The sequence below is a fragment of the Triticum aestivum genome, chromosome 7A, assembly GCF_018294505.1.
Source record: "Triticum aestivum cultivar Chinese Spring chromosome 7A, IWGSC CS RefSeq v2.1, whole genome shotgun sequence".
In the NCBI taxonomy this organism is placed as follows: domain Eukaryota; kingdom Viridiplantae; phylum Streptophyta; class Magnoliopsida; order Poales; family Poaceae; genus Triticum; species Triticum aestivum.
The window spans coordinates 674483239-674496411 of NC_057812.1; positions in this window are offsets into that span (position 1 = coordinate 674483239).

Consider the following 13173-nt stretch of genomic DNA (forward strand, 5'->3'; position numbering starts at 1 on the left):
GCCAAGTAGAGGAGTCCACGGAGATATTATTCGGCAGATATTTTTCGTTGAGATGGCAGAGTATTTTTATTGATGGAGGATTTTACGGGCAATCAGCAGGATTGTGGAATTTTTGTTTTCCTTTTACATCGGAGTTTTTGAAGAGATGGATGCTTTCTTTCATTTTTTTAGAGAAACGGTTGGAGGCTATATTAGTTCCACTATATTGGACATGTCAGATGCCTATTTTTATGGGATGTGACCATCTATGTTCCGCAAGTTTTTTTAGGGGACTGCCTATTTAGCATTTTACTATTTTTCAATTCGGTAACATTCAACTTTCCTGACAAATAAACAAATGCAAACTGTATGTCCAACTCCCCTCCCCCAGTAATTGTATGTTCTGTATTTCTAACAAAACGGGCTGGGCTAAACTCTGACCCAGTTTCAACTGAACCTAGAACACTTCTACTCAAGAGAACATCAGCCAAACATTGGGGGAGATCACAGGAAAATCACTCAAGAGACGATCCCCAGACCAGGCGAGCAGGAACACTTCTACTCCCACCCCAATTCTTCTACCCCTTCACCGGCTTCATCTCTTACATGGAAACACTGAGAAACAAAATCATCAGAGAAACTAAATACAAAAATTAGAAACATCAGAAACTCTGGAATGTGTGATCGCTGGCAGTTGTGAAACTTTGTGATTACAGAAACTTTGAAGTCTACAATTACAGTGGCAAAAAACATGGTAAATACAAACCTGAGGTAGCTGAAAATCACACTGCAAACTCTGAAAAAGCATGCGGAAAATACAAACAAAATATGCACATGATAGTATAGAAACAATAAAAATTGACAAATATTCAGTGCTAAAGTTTCAAACGAAAACAAGGCTGCAAGTACCCAAAACTGGTGAACATACACTGTAAATTACCAAGAATTACAGTGCAAGAGTCCAAGAATTACAAATGTAAATCCCCAAGAAATCACACTCCACATACACAGGAAATGGCACTGCAATTACCCAGGTAACTTGCAAAACTGGTGAACTACCACTGTAAAAACCTAGGAATTACAATGTAACCGCCCAAGAAAATCCCCTAGAAATTACGCTGTACATACACTGTAAGTACCCAAAGACTTACAGTGTAATTGACCAAGATTTACAGTGTAAATCCCCTAAAAAATAAAGATTACATACACAGTAGTTACACGCAAGTGCCCACTGATTTACACTAGTAAAATTGATGAATTACAGTGTAAGTGACCAAGATTTACAATGTAAATCCCCTAGAAAATACAGATTACATACACACTAATTCGCTGCAAGTACCCACTGATTTACACTAGTAAAATTGATGAGCTTACGCTGAATTAAATACAGATTACATACACAGTAAATACACTGCAAGTACCCAAAACACTAGTAAAACTAAGGGCTTACACTTAATTATAGTGTAAAACCCCTAGAAATTATAGTGTAAGTGACCAAAAACAAACACTGTAATACCCAAGAATTACAGTGAAAGTGCCTACATTGTAAATACCCTTGAAAAATACGGAACACTAACATAGGGAATTGCACAAAAATAATGCAGGATTTGCAATGATGAACTTGTGCTGTAAAAACCCAGCAAAATACAGTGAGACTCCAGAGCTAGTCCACTATAATTTACGGTGATAGTTCCCATTATATTACACAGGGAATACCCAGCTATTTACAGCAAAAATAAACAAAGCACAACAGTGAAAGTACCCAGCAAATTTCATATATATCTAAACAGTTCGTTGCTCAATATTGTTAATACTGACATTTTCTTTTCAAATATGCCAGATGAGGAGTATGATGAAGACAGCAACTGAAGAGGACCTACTAAGATTGTCACGGGAAGAACTCATCCTAAATGTGAGTTACACTAGCAGAAACTATAGGAAGATGTTACATATATAAAAATATAAATGCTAACAAAAGTTACAGGACACATTTTCATTCACCGCTCTTCTACATTCCGACATTATATACAAGGTAAAAGCAAATTCAATTACCGCAGAGCTACCAATCTGAGTAAAGAACAACTATAAAAAATAAATTGCCCTGTTGCTTGCTGGTACACTCATGAGATGGGCCTACAAGGATGACTGAAAATAACGAGGAAAACTCCAAGACCAATGCAAATAATATCAACAGCGCAAGAATAGATAGAAATGTAAGTAGACATTGGAACTCTTGTAAGACCTGAGAAAATAAAGCAGTAGCGTACATTTTAACTTACTCTGCAGACATTGGAAGAAATGCATGACGTAGCAACAGTAAGCGAAGATGGCAGAGCAGAATCTAATCCCTGGGAGACAAACCTGTTTTACAGCATGAATTTGGATCAGGAAGGCACATAAAAATTCAAAAACAAATACATATCATAGATGAAAGCTTTAAGAAAAACAAAACTGAAACAAGTGATTAAAATTGCAGGTGACTAGATATATTGATCCCACTACATCAGCAGGTAAAACAAACTCAAGCATGGACCACAATAATGAAGGAGAAAAGTAAGAATCAGATGACTCGCATGAACAAGACGGAGACAATGGATTCCTCAATGAAGAGACATTGATATGTTCCTACAAAATAGAAGAAAAAGATAATAACTTGTAGTGGAAAATGACGAAGAAAATGGACTCACATGAACAAGATGAAAAAGTCATTGAAAAGGACTAATAACTTATACTGGAAAAGGCAGAAGAAAATAATTTGCAAAGTGCAAGCAAAAAGAAATGATAATAACATCAAAAGTACAGAACTACATCAGTCAAAAAATACTGTGGGAAATGTTTACATGGAAGGAAAATAAATCACGGGGCATTTTACTCAGATATAACTTTAGGTACAATCAAGGAGGACTAACCACCCCACAAAAAAAGGAGGACTAACCACATTTCTTCGCCGAACAGATGATAATTTCCTCTTCAAGCATTTTACTTTCTAAAAAAAATAGACATTGGTCAACCTAAAAAAAGTAACCAGAAACAAAATCAACTACTATAAAGAAAGAAAAACACACTTGATTCATATAGAACTTCGAAAGGGCTTTGTCAATACCTCCTTCATCACCAGAAAGTTCTTGCAAAACAGTGTTAGATACATCCATTTGAGCAACAAGTAATTCCTGAGGTAGTATTACAGTTGGTAAATTATAGAGTAATTGAGGAATTATGGAAAACATTAAATTGTAAATCAGAGGAAAATCCATTCTAATTCACGAAAAAAATATGCATGAAAATTACACAACATGTACAGACAAAATGCTAAAGAGAATACACAAGAATACTAAACCGAGATGATCTAACACAGAAAATAAGGAAGGAACTAGAAGAATTACAGTGCTAAAGCATTGAAATAACGCTGAAAAATCAGAGAAATCTAACTGACAAATACAATGATTTACATGGAAATGACACAGTAACTATGCGGTATATTATAGTGTAATATAGCACAACTCAGAGGTAAATTTAGAGTGCAAATTCCAGGGTAAACTATCTCACAATTATAGAGTAAAAATAACCTAAAAAATAGATACAAAGCATACAAACTACACAGTAAATTCGAGTTAAAATCCACAATAATATTCTAGGGTATATTACAGTTAGTAAATTACAGTGTAATCGGGGAATTATGGGACACATTACATTTTAATTCTGAGTTATCATCCACTGTAATTCATGAAAAATAAGAAACATGCAGACCAAATGTTGAAGAGAATGCTGTCAACAAGGTACCTAAATTGGATACACATGCAGAGGGCGAGCCAGACCAATCCCTAGTAAATCTGCTACACAATAACATAGTAAAGCAAGCTAGAACACTTACAACTACAACAAAAATCACAAACCCTAACCCTACCAGATGGTAGAACTACACATGCAGAAAGCAAGCCAAGTGAATCAATACAAACAAAGACAATACTACCAGCAGAAATCACAAAGCCTAACCCTATTCAGATGACCAACATCTAAACAAATTTACATAAACGAACAACCTACCAGCGCCTCCACCGAGAGAATCAAAACAAGAACACCTAAAACCTAACAGGGGAAGCACGAGCCAAAACTAACACATGAATTCATACATCTGACACGAGCAGAGGGGCATCCATGGGAAACTCCACAAACTACAAGCAGAACCAACGGCTAAATCTACAAAAGAGCAAAAAAATGCATCAAAATACAACTACCAACAATCCACAGATCTCGATCTAGAATCTACACCAATAGAGATAGGGAAAATCACACGAGAGAAGGGGGAGAGACAAGAACAACCAACCGGGCGAGCCATAAATCGCACGAGAAAAGGGGGAGAGACAGGGCAAATCAAGCTCGGGCAGAGATGGATCTCGGACACGACAAGAACCCGACGGAATCGCCTCCTCTCCTTCGCCGCTCGAACGCCTCTACCTATCGCTCCCTCTCTGCCCCTCTCCGTTTTTGAAACAGTGCGCCCAAAATGAAATGGAGAAAATTCAAAGGGGAGGAGGGAAGGAAAATGATTACTAAGGGACAACAGTCAACGGAACTAGGCTACCCAATAAATAAACCGCGCCCGACAACCACAGATCTCAGCGCGAGATCGAATGGACAGAAAATTGAATGACGGCAAATTAAAAAACACTCGAGTGTAAAATAGCAAATCCATTTTTTATGCAGGCTTTTACGAGCAACCAGTAGGATCGTGGATTTTTGTTTTCCTTTTACATTGGAGTTTTTCAGCGGATGGAAGCTTTCCTTCTTTTTTAAGAGAAACGGTTGGAGGATTTATTTGTTCCACAATATTGGACGTGTCATATACCTTTTTTTAATGGGATGGGACCATTTGTGTTACGTATGTTTTCTTTTAATCATGTATGTAAATTTTAAAATCCAACGGTGTAATTAATTTTGATGATGTGGATTAATGAGAAGACTTTAATGATGCCTCCAATGAGTCTTGCTTCGGTACACCCCCCTCACAAAACATCGGTATCTGAATGGGCCGGCCCAGTCGGGGCGACACAACAAGCCGCCGTTAAAAATAGCAAAAACAGATGTTCAATCCAGGAATCGAACTCGCGAACACAAGATTGAGAGCTAATGTTCTCTACCACTCGAACTGCTACAGGTTGATGATTGATTAAATACAGATTGATCATTTTTGTGATCTTCGATAAACAATTTTGAAACACACATTGAACATTCTTGTGATATAGGCTGAACAACTTTTAAATACACAATGAACATTTTTTGAAATACGTTGAACATTTTCTTAATATATGCTGAACATTTTGGTAATGTATGTTGACATTTTTTAATACACGTTTAACATTTTTATAATGAATGGTGAAATTTTTCAGAAAAACAATGAACATTTTTCTTAATATACGATGAACATTTTTATACTACATGGTGAACTTTCTATATACCACACAATAAAGAGAAGAAAAAAAGGTAAAAGTAGAAGACAAATATAATAGAAAATAAACAAAAAACTGAAGGAAAAATAAATCAAAACAAAATGCAAAAAAGTACAACTGAAAAACCGAACAAAAGAATGAAAAAACCAGAAGCAAAAAACCAAAGAAGAAAAACGAAAAAACTCGCAGGAAACAGCGAAGGATGCAACAAAGAACGAAGAAGCCAGGAATCCCGTCCGTGGGCCAGCCCAACCACACTTTTGAAAGTTTTAAACTTCAAAACATGCATTGCCTGGGAATCGAACTACAGTACTAATGCACTAAGCACAAGCGTACAACCATCTGGCATATCTAATCTGGTGTGTCTCTTAACCTTTTCTTCTTCCTCTTGTTCGAGATAAATAACGCTAAGAAAAAAAAGCACCTTCACTCTTTGTTTTTACTTTCGGCTTTTATGGACAGTTTTCGCTCGGGTTTTTATATTTCCTTTTTTGTTCATAAAATACAAATACTATTATCTTTAAAAATTGTAGAGAAATTTTAGGAAAAGTTAATCACTTTCAAACTTGCTCAAAATGTCTAAACGCGAACATTTTCCAGAAAGACGGAATGAAATTTAGAACGCAAACATTTTTTCAAAACCAGTAAAAAATAATTCAACAAAAAATCAGAAAAAATACGAACACAATTTGAATTCTGAAAATTTTGAATATATGATAAATAGGACAAAAATAAAAAATAAAAGTCAAAGAATAAAAAAAAGGAAAAAAAGAACCAGAAAAATAAAACATGCGAGAAGATAAAAATAAAAAGGAAAATAAAAAATGCGGTTCACGACCTTCGAGAAGGTTCACAAAACCGGGAAAATGGCTAGGAAGCCGATGTTCCCGAAACCGGGAACACCTGTTTGCAACCTTTTCTTAGTGAGTTGTTTTGAATTTTTCAAAAAAAAATGAAATGCATGAATATTGTTTTTTTATTGATGAACTTTTTTCAAATCCGTGAGCTCTTGGGCCGACCCAACACACACCCGACGGGAGCGATGTTGTCACCTAATTGTGCCAAGGCCTAAGATTTTTAATTTATTTTCTATTTTTCATTTTTTTCATTTTTTCATTAATTCATTTTTATCTTTTGAATACCAAAATACAAGTTTTAAGTAACTTTTTTAAATAATAATTTTGTATAGTTTGTTCTTTAAATATTTAGTAAATACTTTTAAAAAAGCATTAACAATTTTCAATTTTATCTCTGTGTATTTATTAGATATGTTAAAAGTTCAAAACAACAATTTTAGTAAATGTTCTAATTATGATTTTAAATATATTTTTCCTTTGAACCTGAAATGGATGCCTACCATGGGCATGCCCACCGTCTTGCAAAAGTTGAGACCATTTTAAGAATGTTAAAAATAACACCATCTTCAAGTCCAAGTAGGCTAGAAGACTCTGTTTAAGAGAACGTTATTTCTGGACATCTGTCAAATGATCCCAATTTTTTTATTTACTTTTATGACCATCTCAAGGCACCATGCAAAGTTGTTTTGGTTTTCTACAATTTTTGCATCTTTTGGAGTTTTCTTGGTTAAAAAGGGCGATAAATGGCCGAACGTGTCACATGACCATGATCTATTTTGGCATAGATGAAATGACCCAAACTTTTTCTAGTAGGTGGGGACGCCCATGGTAGACATCCATGTGAGGTATGATCGAATTTCCGACACCTTATGCAAGTTGTGTCACATCCGGGGATTTATCGGCCAGTTTTCACAGAGAAAACTCCAGAAAATGCAAGGATTATAGAAGCCTTGGTTTGATCATAGAAGCCGCTGGAAAAAAATTGAGGCTATTTTATGGTTGACGAGAAACAATGTACCCTCAGACGGAGCCTTCTGGCCAACACGAACACCCTCCATCAAACATGGTCCAGTTTTGGATATTCTTGAAATGACCCCAATTTTTTCAAGCAGATGGGCACGATCATGCTAGTTATCCATACTAGGTTTGAACGATTTCTGACATTGTATGCAAGTTGCAACACGCCCGCCCATTTATCGGCCTTTTTTACCGAGAAAACTCTGAAAATTGCAAAATTTGTTGAAAACGAAAACAACTTGGCATGTTGCCTTGAATTGGTCATACAATGCTATGAAAAAATTGGGGTCATTTCAAGAATGTCGGGAAATAGCGTTCTCTCACACGGAGCCTTCTCGCCTACCCGAACACCCTCCGTTGATCATGGTCTATGTTTGGACATCCTTCAAATCTGCAAGCAGGTGGGCATGTCCATGGTGGGCATCTGTGTCAGGGTTGAATGATTTTTGACAATGTATGCAAGTTGCGACATGTTCGGCCATTTATCGGTCTTTTTTGACCGAGGAAACTCCAGAAAATACAAAACAAATTCAAAAACCAAAACAGCTTGGCATTGAGCCTTGAATTAGTCGTACAAGGCCATGGGAAAAAATATTTTCATTTCAAGGATGTCAAAAAATAATGTGCATCAATAGAGCCTTCTAGGCTTCTGGCCTATCTGAACACCCTTCGTTGAACATGATCTATTTGTGGACATCCTTTAAATGACACCAAATTTTGTAAACAAGTGGGCATGCCCATGGTAGGCATCCATGTCAGGCTTGAACGTTTTTTTACATCGTATGCAAGTTGCGACACGTCCGACCATTTATTGATCTTTTTTTACCGAGAAATCTTTAAAAAATGCAAATTTTGTCAAAAACCAAAATAACTTGACACAGTGCCTTGAAATTGTCATACAAGGCCATGAAAAAAAAATGAGGCCATTTCAAGGATGTCGGAAAACAACATGCTCTCAGACAGTGCCTTTTGGCCGAACACCCTCTCTTGAACATGTTGTCATTTTGGACATTCATGAAATGATCTCAACTTCTGCCAGATGGGCATGCCCATGGTAGGCATCCATGTCAGGTTTGAAGGGAAAAAAATAAATTTAAATTTAAATAGGTACTTAAAACTATTACTTTAATTTTCCCTTTTTCACGCGCGACAATGAACCAGCCTAGTCAAAGTATTTAATTTGTGAACTTTGTTTTTCAAATTCGTGAACTTCTTTTCTAATCAATGAACCTTTTTCAATTTTGTCAAAAACCCGTGAACTTGTTTTCTAATGGATGAACTTTTTTCAATTTTGTCAAAAAGTCTTAAGGGTTATTTCCCTTTCTCTAACCATAAACTACTGTCTAGTTGGTCGCCCCAAGTTTTTTACAAGATTTATTATTCGAGAGGCCCATAGATTGAGTCTTCGGAAGTGCGAATAAAGCGCATTACTTTTTCTTGGGAGATCAGATTGATGGGCCGATGGACGGGTCTTGCGCTTCCGCCTAGTGATTCTTATACACTCTGTGCTATTTTTATCACAAAAGGGAACCGTAGTGGAGCGGCAAAGCAGGATGAGGTGACTAGTTCGATACCTCGTGCGAGCTAACAGGGTAGCGTTGTGGAAGGATGTTTGGAAACTCAATGTAGTCCCAAAAGTAAGAGTTTTTTGGTGGCGCGTGTTAAGGGGCATTCTACCAGATGAGAGCACACCTGCAAGGTCTGTCTCGCCATGGACGAGGATCTGGAGCACGCTCTGCTGCTTTGTTCCCATGCACGCTGTTTTTGGGAGGAAGCCCGGTTGCTCTTCGACATCAACATCTCGCGGCTACACCCACACACTTGGGCTCGAGATATTTCATGTGACCATCGCTTCTCTGATAAAGAACGGGTGATCATTGTCACAGTCATGTGGGCTATTTGGACGTCTCGTAACCGATTGACACACGACAGGGACGACCTCGTGCGAGCTAACAGGGTAGCGTTGTGGAAGGATGTTTGGAAACTCAATGTAGTCCCAAAAGTAAGAGTTTTTTGGTGGCGCGTGTTAAGGGGCATTCTACCAGATGAGAACACCTTACATCGCCGTCATATTCGAGAAACCAGCACCTGCAAGGTCTGTCTCGCCATGGACGAGGATCTGGAGCACGCTCTGCTGCTCTGTTCCCATGCACGCTGTTTTTGGGAGGAAGCCCGGTTGCTCTTCGACATCAACATCTCGCGGCTACACCCACACACTTGGGCTTGAGATATTTCATGTGACCATCGCTTCTCTGATAAAGAACGGGTGATCATTGTCACAGTCATGTGGGCTATTTGGACGTCTCGTAACCGATTGACACACGACAGGGACGACCTCAGGGTAGCGTTGTGGAAGGATGTTTGGAAACTCAATGTAGTCCCAAAAGTAAGAGTTTTTTGGTGGCGCGTGTTAAGGGGCATTCTACCAGATGAGAGCACCTTACATCGCCGTCATATTCGAGAAACCAGCACCTGCAAGGTCTGTCTCGCCATGGACGAGGATCTGGAGCACGCTCTGCTGCTCTGTTCCCATGCACGCCGTTTTTGGGAGGAAGCCCGGTTGCTCTTCGACATCAACATCTCGCGGCTACACCCACACACTTGGGCTCGAGATATTTCATGTGACCATCGCTTCTCTGATAAAGAACGGGTGATCATTGTCACAGTCATGTGGGCTATTTGGACGTCTCGTAACCGATTGACACACGACAGGGACGGGGCGGATCCAGCCAGTTCCGTTCGAAGAATCAGGGAGGACCTCGCCATTCTTGAACTGCCACGACAGTTCAGTTTGGTACTGCCTGGTTATGGTTGGCAGCCACCAGCTGATGCTACCATTAAGATCAACACTGATGCAGCTATAAATTTAGATGATGGGCAAGCAGGAGCAGGTGGAGTTGCCCGATCTTTCTCGGCTCTAAAGGGTGCATGGTGCAAGCCCCTTCCCGGAGTTACGGACCCCCTCATCGCCGAGGCCCTAGCTCTCAAGGAAGGAGTGATTTTCGCTTCCCTACGCGGCTACACACATGTGATCATAGAGACCGACTGTCTAGAGGTAGTAAACCTCTGGAACTCGCACCTCACCGACCGTTCGGTGATTACACCTATCTTGGCAGAAGTTGGAGAGCTCTCTCTAGTTTTTTCTCATTTGTAATTCAACATGTACTAAGACCAGCTAACGGTCCTGCACACCTCTGTGCTAAGCGAGCTTGTTCGCTTAACGTGACCAAAAGCTGGTTGGACTCTGCCCCTAGCTTCCTGATCAACAGCCTTCTGGCTGACTGCTCGGTGAATGCGTTCGTTGAATAAAGCTCTCAAAATTCCCCGCAAAAAAAGATACCTTGTGCGAGCTAACCGGGTAGCGTACTTTCAAAAAAAGACCATCGTGCCAATCATTATGAAGGGATATAGGGTAATCACAACCATTGATGTGTTTAAGGGGGTGTGCCGAAGCGGAAGTGAAGATATAATATTATAGGCTCATCCATGGCTATAATTTTGACCATGGCAGTCGAAGCCTCTAGAGCGTTATAAGCCTCTTTGATGATGGTCATCTTTGCATCATCCTTTCCGCGTGACGGCATGGTATTCTCTATCTCCTGCATAGGACTGGAGGCGCGTACAGAGCTTGGCGGGTTAACATTGTGCGTCGGGTCATCTGTGTTGACCTGATCATCTGCATGAACTGGCTCTTACACCATCACCTGCTCATCAGCATTTACCGAATCTTTTTATGAGTTGGCTCAATCCCTGCTCTGGGTTATCTTTACCAGCAGGGTTGATTTGGGCCTCTGGATTAACCATTGGTGCTTCTTGAGTAACAGGGCCTGCTGCGGTAGAAGATGGCCCGCCAACTTTCTTCTTTGAAATAGCTTTGGCTTTGAAGTCATAAGAGTAACATCAGTTCAAAGAAGCAGTTATGAAGGTAAGGAAAACTATGATGCAACAAATACTCACCCAAGCTTGATCGTGATAGCCGGAAGCTGGGACACAGTCGACTCTCCAGAAGAGAGCGATGTCTCCTGATAATTTGAGTCAGAAGGATTAAGTGGTTGTCTAATTAGACCGGCTCATGGGAGAAATGGGGTTGAGCTATAAGGCACCTCAGTTCGTCGCCTACGAGCGGCCGGCTCATGCTATAAGCCGGTAGACAATTCCCCATAATTGTCTGGGTCTTGCGTTTTGACGTACCGGCTTGTTGTGTTTTCTTCAAAATAAAATTTGAGTCCAAGTGAGCATCTGGATGTGAAAATGGTACCTTTCTGACAACTCATCTTGTTCTCTTCGGGACATATGTTTCCGAGTTTGATGAAATTGAAATTACCTCAACATTGCCGGCTCTGCTGGTCTCAGTGTTATCCTGAGAAGAGAGAGTGTCAGCATGTTCAATAAAAATACGACCAAGTGAATCGAGCTCTACCTCCGACTCATCTCCAGCAGCCGCCTCATCAGCATCGACCGACTCGTTTTCCTGCTCAATTGGAGGAGCGAATTTTCAAGTTTTCTTCTTCCAAAACCTGGAGTCCGCCTACATGTATGATGAGTCGGTAATTAAGCCTGAGACGAAAAATAAATCACAAGCAGAATGGGTAAGAAAGCACAAATACACTTACTTGAGGCACATGATTGGTGAGATAGAAGGGAGCTAGCCCAATCTTATTGCATTTTTCTTGTGGTTCTCCCAGCAGCTTCTTTGTGGCTTTGTTAATTTCATCTTCAGATAGATTGATTTGACTGAAGCGTTGTGCATCTGCTGGATCATAGTTGCACATCAAGTTGCCCCTTAAGCTAAGGGGCTGAACTCGCCAGCTTATCCAGCACCGGGTCAAATCGATCCCGGTAAGGCCATTAGCCGTCAAGGCCCTCAACTTGGAATATAAAGGTGCAATTTGTTTCCGCTCCTCCTCGGATGGCCAACCCAGAAAAGTAACAGCGGCATTAAGCCGATCCAGTCTGTACGTAACCCGACAGGGGATTTTCACCTTGAGGGGCGGCATTTCTACAATAAAACCAAGTTTTATTCCAACCCTTGGGATGACTCGCCAGCTTGGCCTCAGGGAAGGCACTCTTCTTCCTCCTTTGAACAGAAATTCCACCAAGTTCTATACTGGGACCATCTTTGAACTCTGTTTGGTTGTTGATGTAAAAGAATTCCTGGAAGAGAAGGACAGTCGGCTCTGTCTGGAGATATATATACTTCACAAAAAACTTGGAATTGACAGAGATTGGTGACCGAGTTTGGGCCAAGATCCTGGGGCCAGAGGTTGAAGAAATTGAGCATGTCACGGAAGAATTTTAACCCGGGTGGGCAGAAACCCCTGTGTAGATGATCTGCAAAGACGACAACTTCTCCTTGTTGAGGTTGCGGGGGACTTTCTTCTTCGGGAGCGCGCCACCCGATCTTTTCTTTAGCCGACAGCACACCTTGACCCACGAGGTCATCCAACATGAGAGTTGAAACATGGGATCTAACCCAGTTGACGGCTTTGTCGGTCTTGGGAGCCATGATGATTGTGTTAAGGTTGGACTGCAAAATGAAGGTAATGACAATAAGCCAGCACATTATGTTCATGGCGATGAGCCGACATCAGCTATTCGTGTCCTAAGCCGGTAAAACAACGAGTCGATTATGGTTATTCAAGATGTGACTTAAAGCTATCAAAAGCATACTAAAGTATGAACAAGCCAGCAAATTGATGAGCCGGTCGTGGTTACCCAGCAGCATTTTGAAATTTGACGAAGTGTTGGGCAGTTTATGGGGATAAGCTAGCAAACAGAAAAATTGCAAAGATGGCTACACCTACGAATCTGGAAATTGCTATGAAAAGGAAAAATAAAATACCTAAAAAAGCACAGATGTGGGAACCAATCTG